Genomic DNA, 16,858 nt, shown 5'->3' on the forward strand with positions numbered 1-16,858 from the left:
TATGACTTGTTTTATATTCCAGAATTACTGACCAGTCTCCTGAATTCTCATGATTCTTCTATCAAAACTTTATGAACATATTCTGTGCATTGATATGTCTGGGCGGTAGAGTATAGGAAGAGTGCTGATGTTATAACATTTGACCCCTTTTGGCTGTGTCACCTTTTTGTTTAAAAAATCTTCTTTAGCAGTATCTTTGAAATAAAGTAATTCAGAACTAAAACATATGTAAGGGGTCAACAAAATCTTAAACCACATACAACAGGGGTCTACAAAAACTTAAACCATATACATCAGGGGTCAATAAAAACTCAAACCACATACATCACGGGTCAATAAAAACTAAAACCACATACATCAGGGGTCAATAAAAAACTTAAACTCCTTACATCAGGGGTTGATAAAAATCAAAACCACATACATTAACTCAACAAACTACATATATCAGGGGTCAACAAAAACTTAAACCACATACATTATGGGTCAACAAAAACTTAAACCACATACATTATGGGTCAACAAAAACTTAAACCACATACATTATGGGTCAACAAAAACTTAAACCACATACATTAAGGGTCAACAAAAACTTAAACCACATACATTATGGGTCAACAAAAACTTAAACCACATACATTATGGGTCAACAAAAACTTAAACCACATACATTAAGGGTCAACAAAAACTTAAACCACATACATTAAGGGTCAACAAAAACTTAAACCACACCATTAAGGGTCAACAAAAACTTAAACCACATACATTATGGGTCAACAAAAACTTAAACCACATACATTAAGGGTCAACAAAAACTTAAACCACATACATTAAGGGTCAACAAAAACTTAAACCACATACATTAAGGGTCAACAAAAACTTAAACCACATACATTATGGGTCAACAAAAACTTAAACCACATACATTATGGGTCAACAAAAACTTAAACCACATACATTATGGGTCAACAAAAACTTAAACCACATACATTTAGGGTCAACAAAAACTTAAACCACATACATTATGGGTCAACAAAAACTTAAACCACATACATAAAAAACTTTAACTACACAAATAAGGGGTGTGTAATGGGTAAAATAAAATAAAACTGCATGCCCGAGGGATCAACAAAAACTAAAAGCTGTTTACCCAAGTGGTAAAAAAACTTAAAACTAAATATGAAAGGGGCTATCAAATACCTAAATTTAATCATTAAATACTATACCTGCTTATTAATATATATATATTTCAAAGGGATATAAGAGGATTAGAAAAAGTGCCACAGATTGTGGCAATGTTATCAAGCATCAGTAGACATAATAATAATTCTGACAAGATCAGTATCCCAATAAACATCTATTACTCTGCTGCATCTCTAATGATATGTCAGTCTGTATGCCAATATTGTTCTGTTTTGACAAAGCCTGAGTGAATAATTATCCCCCAAAATATACAATATGTTCCACACAGATAAAGCTTAACTGGATCTTCCCCTCAATTTACAAATAACATATTACAGAATTATCCACCTAGAAACAAAATATATAACTTACATGAGAAATTTTCCAGGAATTAAATGCACACATCACCACACTGGAGAGTTTTGCTGAGCAGCATATAAAGCTGTTGGAAACATTGAAAGAACATGTAGCATATGTCAAATATTTCTGCAAGCAATGATAAAGACCTTGTCTTTACTCTCAGTTTGCTTTGTAATTGGACCCCAAGCTATGAGTAGGGTGCTACTTGAAACCAGCCAGTTTGTGGCTTATCAGCACTGCTTGTCAGAGAAGGGTGCAGGCTTTTAAAGAAAGTGCATTGCAGAACACAACCTTTTATCAACACAAATGACAGAAGGTTAAGCATATTAATAATAAATAATAGTAAGTATATATATATCTAGCATCTCTTAGATGTTATTATATCAAAGTTGTAATTTGTTTCTTTCTGAGCAAAAGGGATATGGCATTCTTAACCAAATGTAATAATTTATGTTTCGGTTGAGTATCTGCAAATCTTGAACATAATGCAAAAATGTTATCTGATAGGATACAAAATTGCTTGCTGGTTAAAAAGATCATAACATATTTTGCCAGCACCTGCAAGGAGTCAACAGAATCTGTTATTTGTGGGGTGGTACAGGATAATTTGCAGATTAATTAATGCTAAGCTCATGTGCCACAAATGAATCTAAGTAAATATATTACTCCCATGCTGCACGTGGCTGCACTGACAGATCAAAGTAGAGCTTACATTCACTCCCTCAAGACTATCTTTTACTGCATTTCTGGAGGCATTTCACACAACTCTGTCAACCAATACTCAATATTTCTATTTTTGCTGTTGTTTTTGCTTCAGTTATGGTGCTGTCAGACTTATTGTTGCTATTAAATACCCAATCAAATGTCTACAATTTTAACAACCGCAATGTGTTTGTGGCTAATATGTGCTTCTGTCATATGTTGATCAAGGGGCAAAATTCATTACACATTTTATTTGCAGTTCATAGCAGTTTTTCTAAGTTTTCAGTTAATAAGCAGCTTTTTTAATTTTTCTGATATTATTTTATAGTAGATAAGAATTTTGGCAGTAAATAAGTCTTGCATATGATGTTAATATTGGCAATCTTGACATATAAATACCTGTATTAATTTTTACTTATGGTCAACACATTAACTCCCTGACATTTGAATGATACCAAGTAGAATGACCAGAGCTTCCATTAAGAATTTGAAAATGTAAGTCTTAACTTCCTTACAATCCATATTGGAAGTTTTTCACTAAAATGTAGAAGTTAAAGTCTCTGTTGAACACCACAATTTGTTCCATTAATAGGTTAAAAATCAAATAATTTGCAACTATAACTTGTCAACTTCACCATTATATATCATAAATAATGATTTTACTTTATTTTTTTCTGCTTTGAAAGTGTGTGTATTCATAAAAGTAACATTGCCACCATTTTTTGACACTATTTTTTGGAAGTTTTTTCCAAAATGATGGAAATTTTTGCACTTCCTAAGAATCCATTTTGGAAGTTTTAGTTCATTTCTAGGGAGCAATATACTTCCAAAGTTCCTTTAATGGATGCCATGGAATTACCATAACCCTTCTATAACTTTTGGTCAGATAAGTTACAAAGCTATTCACTTATACTGCATTCTTTTTATTGAACGGTGGCCTTGAACAATATGGTACAAAACAGTTAACCCTTGTGATTGAAATAATAGACAGGGGCTATTTAAGCGCTAGCATGCTATTTTCCTGGGAATTTGGGTTGAGGGGGGCCATAACTATTACTTATTCTGCATAAGGCTGACAACAAGGACCAAACAAATTAAGGGTACAAGCCCATATCAGGTTTAACATTGTTTCCTTAATAAGCCTGGCTGCAAGCTATATTAAGTATTCATTTCCATAAAACACTTCTAATAAAACTATTGTGAGTAATAAAACCATCATAAATATAGTATATTTTACCAGGTAATTACATCTAGATCACAAAGTCTCAAAGAGAAAACACATATCCTCATCACTAAATTGAGGGAAAAAATCCCAGGAAAAAAACAACCCTCTTTACCTATGATGAATCAAGGTGTGATCTATCATTAGAAGCCGTATACCATATTTCATGTTTATGTGGAGTAAAAAGTAGATTTTGTGTTGAACAACAAAGCAATACAGATAAAAACACATCTAAGATTTGTCAGAAAAAAAGATAGATGAAAATTCCACCTGTGTTGAAACCTCACTCAGCATCATACCAACCACTCAAGAAATTGTTCTTCATGCCAAGCATTTTACATAACTTATCTCTTAATAATTATATAAACTAACACAATGTTCTTCCGAAAGCTTATGTAATATTTTCCAAATTTCCGATTGATGAGCAAAACAATGATCTCTATTTCCTTAAATGATTTGCACATATTCAAAGCAAAGAGAAATCCTGCAAAAAGAATTTGAAATCATGTCCAAAAATGTCTTGCAGAGAACACAGTTTTATGAGGGCCTGGTTGAGCAATGCGACCAATATTACAGTGTTTGCAAAAATTAAGTACCCTATTCATAAAACAAAAAGTTTTTTACATAGGCCACTTTCTTGCAGAGCGCAATGTTCCCTAGCACTTAGTCACCATGTATTTTCTGCCCAGATCCTGTCACATGAATTGTTGCCAATGCCAAGCCATGTACAGTGCTGCCTCACACCAAACACTGCCAAGTACAGTGTTGTCTAACCTCACACAATACACAGCCATGTACAGAGTTGCCTGACACCAAACTGTGCCATGTATAGTGTTGCCTCACACAAAACCCTGTCATGGACAGAGTTGGCTAACACAAAACCAAGCCATGTATAGTGTTGCCTAACCTCACACAATACTCAGCCATGTACAGTGTAAACTTACACCAAACACTGCCAAGTACAGCATTGTCTAACCTCACACAATACATAGCCATGTACAGAGTTGACTTACACAAAACCAAGCCATGTATAATGTTGCCTAACCTCACACATTATACACAGCCATGTACAGAGTTGGCTTATATGAAACCCAGCCATGGACAGAGTTTGCTTACACAAAACCAAGCTATGTATAGTCTTGCCTAACCTCACACAATACCCAGCCATGAACAGAGTTGGCTTGAACGAAACCCAGCCATGGATAGTGGTGGCTTACACAAAACCAAGCCATGTACAGTGTTGGCTTGAACGAAACCCAGCAGTGAAAGTGTTGGCCAACACAAAACCAAGTCATGTATAGTGCTGTCTAACGAAAAAAACCTACCATGTATAGTGTTGCCTAACCTCACACAAAACCCTGCCCTTCCTATGACAAACACCTGTAATAGTTTGTTTCCCAACAAAGACCTTTCATGAAGCATGTTGCAAAGGACTAAGAACCTCCATGAAGCCTGTTTGCTTAGGACAAGTACCTGTCATGAAACCTGTTGCCAAGGAAAGACATTTATGTACCATGATGCATTTTGCCTAGGATAAGGAACTACCATAAAGCCTGTTGCCAAGGACAAAATCTGGCCATAGGACAACTTCCTGTGATAAAGCCTGTTGCCAAGGACAAAGTCTGGCCATAGTACAACTTCCTGTCATGAAGCATGTTGCTTAGGACAAAGACCTGTCATAAAGCCTGTTGCAAAGCACATGTCATGCATTATTTGGCCATCTTCAAAACTCTACCATATATACTGTTGCTCAAGTAATGACATTTAGGCTGCTGCCATGACAACATCCTCCAATGTACAGACAATTGCAAATGCCTGCTCTGAAGACAATGTCCTGCCAATTACACTGTTACCTTTTTGTTTATAAAATTGCCAATAACAAGGCACTCTTATGTACAGTGATGCCTTGGACAAGGCCGGACATGTTATCTGTTGCCCATTCCAAAGTTGTATTTATAAACCTGTTGAATGCCGTGATTTTAGTTACAAATATGTGACAGTGCCTTAATCTATCATAATACTCCTTTTTATATCTCATTACTAGCAATGGGTCAGAAAAAGATCAAAATATTGAACTTGAGATGACGATGCGCTAGAGGACCATTTCATGCAAATTTTAATTTTGTATCTGTACAATTAAAAATATTGCATGTTCAATAATCATGCAAATTTTTATAGACACATTTTTGGTGATTTTTTTTTTTTTTAAGAATATCACTTATCAGTGATTGACAGATAAGTCACATATTTCTTCTCATGGTGGAAACACAGGGTGATCTATTATCCTCATTTTCTAACTCTTAACTGTTTCTCTAGTTAGTTTCAAAACTATTTCAACTGATTTGTAATCTACACAATGCAGTGAAGGGTTTTAATTTATCTCAACTTAAGCTCTCCTTGACAATTTTTATTTGGTTTGGACAAGACCGTAATATGTAAGTGTCCCTAAGTCTCCCTTTCTTTTTGTAACTTTCCATACCTCATAGGAAGCAGATAATGAAAAAGAATAATCTTCTGCAAACAAAACAATTTCAAAAATAAATATTACAGTATTAAATGGAACTATTCATCATTCAGACTTAAAAGTGAAATAACAAAAAAATATGCAATTGGAACAAGCAAATTCGAAAAATGATATACCTGCCAGATGAATCGTTTTCGAGAACATTTTGAAGACAGTTTAAGCAAAACTCTGCAAAGAGTGATTCAAATGACAAAAGAATTGTAATGGGAATGGAAAAAATTAAATTTTAAAATATTACCGTTATCAATGAAATAGTGAAAAAAAGCATGATACAATTGTATTTGTGTAATTAAAGGGCAATAACTCTTGTTTTACTGATCAAATCAAGACAAACCTTGTTCATGCACCATCACACTATAGTTATATACACATCACATCAACTTTATTAATTCCTGTAAGGTAATGATATATTAACATTTTTTATTTCATTTTTATTAATAAAAGGGCAATGACTCTTGTGTTACTGACCCGATCCTGACGAATCTTGTCTGTGCTCCAATGGTTGTACACACTTAACACATGTTTCATTAACTTATGTCAATAAATTCTGCAGCCAATGGCTTCAGATGTACAGAGGTAAAGACAGACGGACAGACAACGTCAGAACATATAAACCTAACGAAACCTTTCAGCGGGAGATAACATTACAGCTTATCAAAAAAAGATGTTGAATTATCTGAAAAGCTGTCGAGTGCCACCCAGAATAACAAGAATGTCTCTCTGAGACACATTCAAATATGCTGTTTAATATATTACATAAAAATAAAATAATTAAATTAACTCCATGACCTTGACAAATCGACTGCAACAGCAACTCTGGACTTGTTCTTGTTGCATGGCAGACCTTTCAGTTCTCTTATAAACATTATCAGGACCTACCACAGTATGAAGTATTCACATTAATAATTAATCTCATCATCTTAAGTGATATTACAAACGATGTAATTTATATCTTATGGTAATTAGTGACATTTATTCATTCATGTTGGTTTCCATTCAATGAGTCTGCTGAAATATGTGTGATTCAAACTGCATAAAAATTATTTAAAAGTCGCAAATCATAATTCTTACCACTGATTATTACTGTTGATTAACTCTGCTATTGATGCTACAAAGCATTTGACGTTATTAGGCGTTTTTTTTTCACATTCTGAATTTGATTATTATCTAACAAATCTATACACTGGGCTACAAATTTGTAAGACACCTTAATTCAAACATGGGTTGATAAATGTTTTCCTTTCCGTTTCAAATTGAAAAGAACGACAAAATATCAAAAGCGGTATGCTGCGTTTTATGTGTTTATAATTTTCCTATCACAAGTGTGAAACGGAATAAATTACTAAATCAGATATTAAATTCAAACGCTGTAAAGTAAATATATAGTACACTGAGATAGCCTCACTTCACTAGGTTTTATGTATGATTGGTATTACGAATATCATGAAGGCAATAAAATGTGGAAATGTCTCACTTTTACTTTGAGTTGTTTAAAAAAACCCATCAAGTTTCAATATTTCATGGCAGTTACTGCTGACAATGAATTTTGACTAGTCATTTAACATCCAAAAATAACATACACATTAACAAAAAAAAGCTTGTTAGAAATGAAAATCATTTATAAATTAGCAGTACGACCACATTTAGGTTAAAGAATTGCATTCTCATCTCATCCAGTCTTTACATAAAGGGACATTTTAAAATTTTACTCTTACCAGTTCAGTGCCTTTCTACATTTAGACCTATCAATGTAAGTATCTTTGACCTACCAATGTAAGTATCTTTGACCTACCAATGTAAGTATCTTTGACCTACCAATGTAAGTATCTTTGGCCTACCAATGTAAGTATCTTTGACCTACCAATGTAAGTATCTTTGACCTACCAATGTAAGTATCTTTGACCTACCAATGTAAGTATCTTTGACCTACCAATGTAAGTATCTTTGGCCTACCAATGTAAGTATCTTTGACCTACCAATGTAAGTATCTTTGGCCTACCATTTGTAAGTATCTTTGACCTACCAATGTAAGTATCTTTGGGAAAAGGCGTCCAGGACATTTTCAAATTTCAACTTAATTAAAATTAAAATTGAATATCTCTTTAAATTGACTGTTTTATCAATAAGAAACATGCTGCCAAATTGAATGATACGTCTTTAAATATAGCATCTTAGTGAGTTATCTATTTTAATTTGTTACTCAGTTCACATAATGTTGCTTTAAAAAATATTTCTATTCACCAGTCGAGGTGTTATATTTAATGCTTTAATTGAAAAACAAGCAAAACAATTAAAAACAAACTGTTACTCATTTATATAATGAAAAACATACAGAACTATGTTACTACTGTAGAAGATGGTGCTGTTCCTGTCAATGGTGCTGATTCTGATGTTGCTGTTTCTCTTATCTAAAGAGTATGTTCATATTATATATGTGTGTAAGCATAGTATGAAAATATCATCCCCATAACATTTTACTTACAAATCTCAATGACACTGTTTGTTTTTTCCATACCATATAAAACAGCGTATGCTACCAACCACGCATTTTTTTGCAGATTTTGCAGCAAATTTTTCTTAATGAGCACTTATTCTTTTCAATCTATTTTACCCACAATAATAACATACTGTACACGTGTTCATTTCTTTAATTTAACCGCATCCCTACCCCACATCAAGTCAACTCTATATGCAGCATTGTGAAGAGTTTATTAACAGTAACTAGAGTAGCTGATTTCAATTTTCTGAAGACCATTTTTTCACATTATTGTCACCTTACTCCCACTAATCTAAAATTTGAATGCCTGCGTTTAACTTGCGCGAATGTGAATATATGATATATTGAATACAATAAAGTATATCATTATATGATATTTATTGTTTGTTATTAAAAAAAAGCTAGTGATTTTAAAGGGAATTCTTCACATGAATATGAGGCAAAAAGTCTTTAAATGTGCTTTGAACTTTGAATGCGTGTTTGACCTCAGTCGCTTTTCAATTAATCATGATTTTCCAAAAACCTTAAAGTAACATACATAACAAATCACATTTAAACAAACACTTTGAGCAATGATAACTTTCTAAGTAAAAACTTATTTCATTATTGTTTAATCAGTTTTGACACTTACAAAAGCGTACAGTAACCTCTGCTTTTCCAAAATAGATGCGTGTAAAACTAAAATGAACGGAGCTACTGGTGCAATCTTCCTTAAGCGGTGAAAGCCCTATCTTAGGTATATTTTAGCATCAATTAACTATTTCCAAAAAGTCTTTAACAAACACTCAATATTCCAGCCACCTAATAATCACGTGTAGGGGACGACATTGTTTACCCTCGCAATTGTTTGAAAGGCATTCTGTAAGCAAGGTACCAATTACAATCTTCTTTTTGTACCCATGGCACCTATTAACATACCATATGTTGCCTTAAACCCCATCTCGCTGATATGCCGCATGCACGTATTCGGAAGGCATGTGCGCTAGCAGCAGATGAACATGGTGATACATGTACCACCACGTTGGCTACCGCAGTACTTACTTAGAATATCCCCACGATTTACAGCGATGACATAAATTCTCCCTCAACAGCAACCTGTTTTTGCAAAAGACTGTGGTTGGTACTGTATGCATAGTTTTCACTCTTTGATGCAGAAAAACCCTGAACATAATTGTGTCCACATAATGAGGCCCTGATGAAATATCTTACTGAAAAAACAATTTAGAAATCAAAGCATTGATTACATTTATCTGTTGATAAGTAATAGAAATCTGGACAAAGCAACTGCTAGGACCTTTAGATGATTAAAATTTCATTTTGAATGTGTTTGAAATATCAATTTAAGCATCAATATTTTATCATTGAGTATCTTGACTTGTGTGGAATTAATTACCAGACAAATTTCATTACGGGCAGTACATTTCCTGCAAAACATATCTCCTAGCACTGATGTCTGCTTAGCAAACCACTCTTTGTTTAAATGTATTGTAATATTGATTTTTATACAAATCAATTAAGTCATATTGCCCCATTGTGAATTGAAGACTGACATTTTCTGCTTTTCTCGTTTGATGACCAAAACTGATAACGTTAAGCCCTTCAACAAATTGCATAATAGTCATGCACAATGTTCCGAAGCTCTTATCCAGCATGTGAAATCAAATCTTTTATTTACTTTCAATGATTTAACATTGTAGATGTTTTCAAAAAATAACAAACTTTCTACGTTCATTTTTTATCGTTTCAATATGCCAACTCCAATAAAGACATTAGACGATAGATATTTTCTTTCTAATAGAAGTATCTATAAAGGTAATTGTAAGGATACTTAAGAGTTGATTTAAACACACTTCCTTAAGTTGTAAAGTTTCATTTATGTAATCTTGTGAATACAATAACCTATCTTCTCTCTGTCAAAATATACAACCCAATTTATTTTGATTAAGCAGTCTTGTCACATTATTTTAGTCTTTATGGTTAAAATCTACCATGGGGGCTTACTAAAGTACACTTATCTTTCACTAAAACAGTTTTTTCTTGTACATACAACATTAAAGTGATGTGCATAAATTTAATTTATAATTGTAACTTGTTTCCACAATGATATGTGAAAATGTGGTCTCATGGGGGTAACATGTCAGAAGATGTACAACCACCAACAAAAACATGCATACAGCCAGGTTGGGAATTGAACCCAAATACCTAGTTAACCCAACCACATCTGAAGAAAAGAACCAGGCCCGAATTTCGCGAAACTTCTTAAGCTTAACAGGCTTAAGTAGCTTATATCAATTAGCCAAAATACATACTTAAATTTAATTAATTAATTTAATTAATGAAAAATGGTTCAATGTAATAAACATACAGATAATTCCTATCTAAAGTATAAAAATTCTTAAAGAAGTAAATATTAAGCAAATTATTGAAAAACAAAAATAGAGAGTTTAGCTTAATCCTGTTATAAGAGACTTAAGAAGTTTCGAGAAATTGGTACCAGAAGTAGATATGCTGAGTGAATTATTTTGACCTTGACCTGTTGCAATTTCAGGTCTGTGCATTTATATAAAATGTATGGTATTGCTATATTGCTGGTATCTTGTCAAAACATCTGCTCTGGAAGACCACAATAAGTACTGTAACGCAGACTGTGGTGGCTCCTACTGAATGTGATGACACTCACAGTAACATTTACCTTGATGAGGCCAAGAAATCCTTGGTTTATGATACAGACTGATGGCTTTTGTTAAATGTCATGAGCACTGTAACAGTGACCATGACAAAGGATATAAATTCAAAGTTTATGATACAGACTGTGATGGCTTTGCTGAATGTCATGAGCACTAAAACAGTGACCTTGACAAAGGTTAATTTAGTCTAGGATTTATGAAACAGACTGTGATGGTTCTCACTGAATGCCATGAACGCTGTACAGTAGCCTTGACCTAGGCTATATAGTCCAAAAATTGTGATACAGAACGTGATGGCTCTTGCTGAATGCCATGAGCACTGTTACAGTGACCTTGACCTAGGCTATATAGTCCACACTTTGTGATACAGACTGTGATATGGCTCTCCCTGAATGCCATGAACATTGTTACAGTGACCTTGACCAGGGCTATTTAGTCCACACTTTGTGATACAGACTGTGATATGGCTCTCCCTGAATGCCATGGACACTGTTACAGTGACCTTGACCAAGGCTATTTGGTCCACAATTTGTGATACAGACTGTGATATGGCTCTCCCTGAATGCCATGAGCACTGTTACAGTGACCTTGACCTAGGCTATATAGTCCACACTTTGTGATACAGACTGTGATATGGCTCTCCCTGAATGCCATGAACACTGTTACAGTGACCTTGACCAAGGCTATTTGGTCCACAATTTGTGATACAGACTGTGATATGGCTCTCCCTGAATGCCATGAGCACTGTTACAGTGACCTTGACCAAGGCTATTTGGTCCACAATTTGTGATACAGACTGTGATATGGCTCTCCCTGAATACCATGAGCACTGTTACAATGACCTTGACCAGGTTTATTATACAGACTGTGTCTGTCCCTTCTGACTGGCATCAGCACTGTTACAATGACCTTGTTTTGACCAGCAGTTGGCATATTTTAAATACCACATGGCATGTTTAAGTTAATTCTTCCGAAATAGTAAATAGTTGTAATCATTATTGTGAAAATCTTGCAAACAAAGAATATTTCATATTAAGGAGCATCTTAAATCGAGGCGATAGTCAGTGTTCAGTGTTTGGTGTTTCTCTTCCTTGTTCCACCCCTATTTACTGTCCTTCACGGGTTTCCATAATATTTGTTGGACTCATCATTAAGATAAATCTGTTCAGCACCAGCAAATTGTGTGAAAAAATCTTCTGAGAGAGACAGAATTGTCCAGAAAATGTCTATCTGGAACTAGTTTCCCCATGCAATATGTCAGTCTTTTCCTCCCATTTACAATATCATCAATGGAGATTTATTATTGTGTTTATATTGATTAGACACTAAACTTGGCTGTCTACTGGATCCCAAGCAATTTTATTAATTAAAGTAGCTTATTTGTGTCAAAAAGCCTCTGCATTGTCATGGAGAAAGAATCAGAAATTGCAAGTTATTGAAAGCATAGTTACTCAGCTGAAGTAATCACTGTGACAAATATGGCTGTTTTAAGACCATCTGACAATTTTCCAATTATGTCCATCAAAGAAATAGTCCAATGACAATGTCATTAGCAATCAACAGTTTGTTTGCAATAAATGAATTATGAAAATAAAAAAGTAAGCTGTGTGCTCTTATCCCAAACAAATCTGAAATTCTAACATGTTGTGTGTTTCCAGGGTCCTAGTAGTCAGGCAGTACTCATGTACAAAGCCTCCAGTGTAGACATCTTGCAAATGGTATCTATATGATTCAACTCCTTTAAATCACCCTCATCATTGCTTCCATTTATAATAATTCATGTCATATTTATATTCCAGGTAACAGCATTTTAGAAGCAATATTTTCCCAAAATGTTGTTGTTGGATCAGTTTTATGAAATATAAAATATTGAATTTTGAAAAAATCTTTATTGTAACCATTTCACTGTGAAATCTTAATATGCTCATATTTCAATATTCCCTGTATTGTTAAAATAGTGTTTTATTTATGTTCATTGTGATCCACTATTTGGAAATAAGGCAGGCATATTTAAAACTTATCCAATAAAGACTTATTACCTCCCTTATTTATTAATTTAAAAAAACCTCTTCTTCATCACAAACATCACATATATACAAATATACAATTATAATATTGTATCTGTGGCAGTTTTGTTGTCTGTTGTCCTGTAAATGTGTTATTGATTTTATGTAAGCTAGTTATCTCCCTTTGTAAGATGTTCATAGTTTTTAAAAAAAATGCTTCCATTTTGTGAAGGCTATAACTGGAAAAAATTGGCGTTTAATTAAGAAAGATCAACATAATTTTGAAACAAGAGCTGTACTAGTAAGTGACAAATGCCCCCGGATTATGCAATTACTAATATGCCTACATTCAGGAAGAGCTATCATAACTGAAAACAGGTGTCAATTTATTTTAAGATCCATCTGTGCATGACAATGTCACAACCTGGACACGGCCAACTGACTATACTGTATATGCATATGCAGCATTCCATAATGATAATCCTGTAAGTGTGACCTTGACCTTTGTGGTAGAAATACGACTTGCATTTTACGAGTCATCTTTATCTACCAAACACATACGCCAAGTATTTTAAAAAGGGTCATGTAGGGAGGGATGTGGGTCTTGCACGTGACACATTGTCTTAATGTACTGGACATATGTGCTAAGTAATTTTAAAATCCCTCTCTACATGGCAAAGTTACAGCCTGGACACAACCAACTATACTCTATGCGCGTATAATTTATGCAGCATTCAATATTGATTAAACTCTAAGTGTGACCTTAAACTTTGCAGTAGGGTTGTGGGTCTGGCTCGCGACACCTTGTCTTTTTGTACAAACACATTTGCCAATTTTTTTAAAATCCCTCAGTGCATGACAAAGTTACATCCAGAACACGACCAACTATACTGTATATGTGAATAAGCAACATTCTGTATTGATAAGTCTGTATTTGTGACCTCGATCTTTGAGGTAGGGACATGGGTCTTGCATGCAACACATCACCTTTATGTACTTGACAAATGCGCCAATTAATTTAAAAATCTCTCCCTGCATGACAAAGTTACAGCCTTCAACATGAAAAACCCTAACCCGAACAACCTCTGACCGTCTTATTAAAAAAAAAAAACATTGCCCAATCTTGAGAGTGGGTCATCCAATATATATTTGTACGTTTATACTGGGCTGTATCAATACAATTTTTTATCCATTTTATGACACATTTGTCCGGAGTTTTAAACAAAATGATCTTCAGCATGCCATAATTTCCTCAATAGTTCGACATGAACAACAGTAATGTTGAAAAGTTGACAATAACATTAACGTTAATATGGTTTGAACAATTTCAAAGGACTTAAAGGGAAAGAATATGTACAAACAAATATGTTAAGTTGCGAATCATGTTGAATATACTCCAGTCGCTTATCAAGCGTTGGAAGGTTAAAGGTAATTCTGATTAGAAGTTTTTTAATGTTTAAAGGGCCATGTATTTGCACAAAAATTGTGTAGAATTATGCATATTGGTGAATATACTTTATTAATTGCCACTAAATAATGAAAATAGCTCATGTTATCGAGGAGAAAGGTATAAAACAAAACTCTGACAGACAAGCTCACCCTCCCATCCACGGAACTATTGCATTAGGCCCTCCTCCTTCCACAGCATAAAAAAATGATACATCAGTAATGCTGACACTTTTCTCCCACTTAAATGCAATGTTAATTGAATCAGCTTCATCATTACAGTATTTCAAATTTGTCCTTTAAATCATGCTAACAAAAACCAATTACATTATCAATTTTAAGGACTATCAATCAAATGAAACACTGTAATAAACTACAAATTAAATGCTCGTTTCAAAACGCACAGCCACTCAATCACTTTTCAATAACTACAATGTCAACATCAATTAAGAATCATTGTTGAGCTACAATATAATCTACAGACAAATATATCTAATATTGTCTTACCGCCAGTACAACATATAGCTATCAATAACAGTAATACCAAATTCCTAACTATCTAATATTTAAACAACTTCTTCTATTACTAAAATTATCCTTAAAACTCATCTCGTATTCTATTTGAATACATTAACCATATAACCCTTTTATTAGCAGTTAACAGTAAATAATACTGATAGTTAAGCTCAATTACCTTTAAGTAGGGATACTGCTCCTAATAAGCTTCAGTCACTCTCCTGTGCACATTCCAGCAGCTCCTCAAGTTTATTTATAGCACGATAAATTGTCCGTCTGCTGCTGCTAACAACTGTCCCTCCACTTTTTTCAACGATCACTTCAGATCTGCCACTTTCACTGAATTAAATAATCAAATTATCAAAATCACTGAATACTAGAAGATTTTCTCTGTTAAGTGTAAATAAATCGCTGTATTAAGGTCGCTGAAAAGAATAACAATGTTGAAAGATCCCAGAGTAGCAATTATTTAGCAGTCGATAATATTAGCAGACGACAAAATTTATTAAAAGCACACACACTATGTAAACGGTGCAATATCCCATATCAAAAGTTAACAGCGTACCTGCCGATGAAATGAATCGTTACTGAGGACACCTGGTTTTACTGTGTTAAACGAATAGCGAAAAACCCTTGAAAAGAGATTTTCCTCTTTATGTGATTATATCCGACAGATTACAAAGAAAATATTAGACATCGCTAGCTTCTTTATGCGATTACTGTAGAGTTCACGCCAAGGCGCATCACTTGATTTACCAATAAACTGTCACAGTGATTACCCCACAACAGATTCTCAAATTGATCAGGCTTCAGTTAGAGCGCCAATTCCGATGGCCCTTGTGTTCTTTATTTGAGAAAACAGATCCAACTTATCATTCATCTCATTAATATTTTAACAAATCACTTAAGAAACCAATATGACCAATGATAACTGATTGTCAATAATGTTGACAGCTTAACTTTATCAATTACTACTCCTCACTGCTTGTTAAACCCTTACTGGCATTAGCAACAGTGTTTAAATAATCATGCTCATTGTCCCTAATGATCTTCAACAAGAACTGTTAGCAGTGATCATCAGTCAGTCAGGAAAACGCACCTCCTGTGTTTGCTGTTCCAATCTTTCCATCATCATCACAACATCTTAACTTTATCCTCGGTGATTTGTAACCAATACGCCACATCAATTGCTCTCCTTTCCGTCTCTCCAGCAGCTAATGTATCAGAGTTGCCTCCCTTCCTGTTTTATAGCCTGCTCAGGTCTCAAATCTGTCATCTGCTAATATTGTAAACACAGATTTCTCCCCCTTTGTTACATAAAGTAATTATTTTGTCGTCTGCTGAATTGAATTACAAGATTATCTCCCTTTGAGGTCTTCCAGCCAATATCCATATTCCCTTCTGACTTGTGCTGTCAAGCACTTGATAATCTATAACAGCATTTCTAATTCTAAGACAAATGCCGGCTAATGCAAATATTTCCTCAGAATCCGTAGTTTTTAGACCATTATGTCTTGCAATACGATACTCTCTTTTAAACCCAATCAAAGGGTGAAAAGCAACTTTCCCCTGTGCTTAAATTATCAAGCAAAGGAAATCAATAGTCTTCTTTCAAACAACATATCTCTGGGATGAATTACAATCATATAAAAGACAGCCATAGTGACAAACCAGAGAGGGCTCAAAAGACTGATAACGCTTCCTTATAAGGCTAATTCA

General features: G+C 34.1%; 1 protein-coding gene across 4 annotated transcripts in view; it reads right to left on the reverse strand.

The window, feature by feature from the left end:
* The window catches only part of LOC128206369 (zinc finger MIZ domain-containing protein 1-like), a 103,741-nt gene extending 87,921 nt beyond the window's left edge, over nucleotides 1-15,820 (reverse strand). For 2 of the 4 annotated variants that reach the window (XM_052908788.1, XM_052908768.1), the window contains exons 1-2: nucleotides 15,705-15,820; nucleotides 15,318-15,478 (exon numbers count right to left, since the gene is read on the reverse strand). The gene's annotated coding sequence lies outside the window, so the exon portion shown is untranslated. Of the gene's footprint in view, nucleotides 1-1,551; nucleotides 1,608-15,317; nucleotides 15,556-15,704 lie in introns of those variants that run through there. The other 2 variants (XM_052908775.1, XM_052908783.1) reach the window with 2 other exon arrangements.
* Between the last annotated feature and the right edge of the window lie 1,038 nt (nucleotides 15,821-16,858).

The sequence above is a fragment of the Mya arenaria genome, chromosome 2 (genome assembly GCF_026914265.1).
Source record: "Mya arenaria isolate MELC-2E11 chromosome 2, ASM2691426v1".
NCBI lineage: Eukaryota > Metazoa > Mollusca > Bivalvia > Myida > Myidae > Mya > Mya arenaria.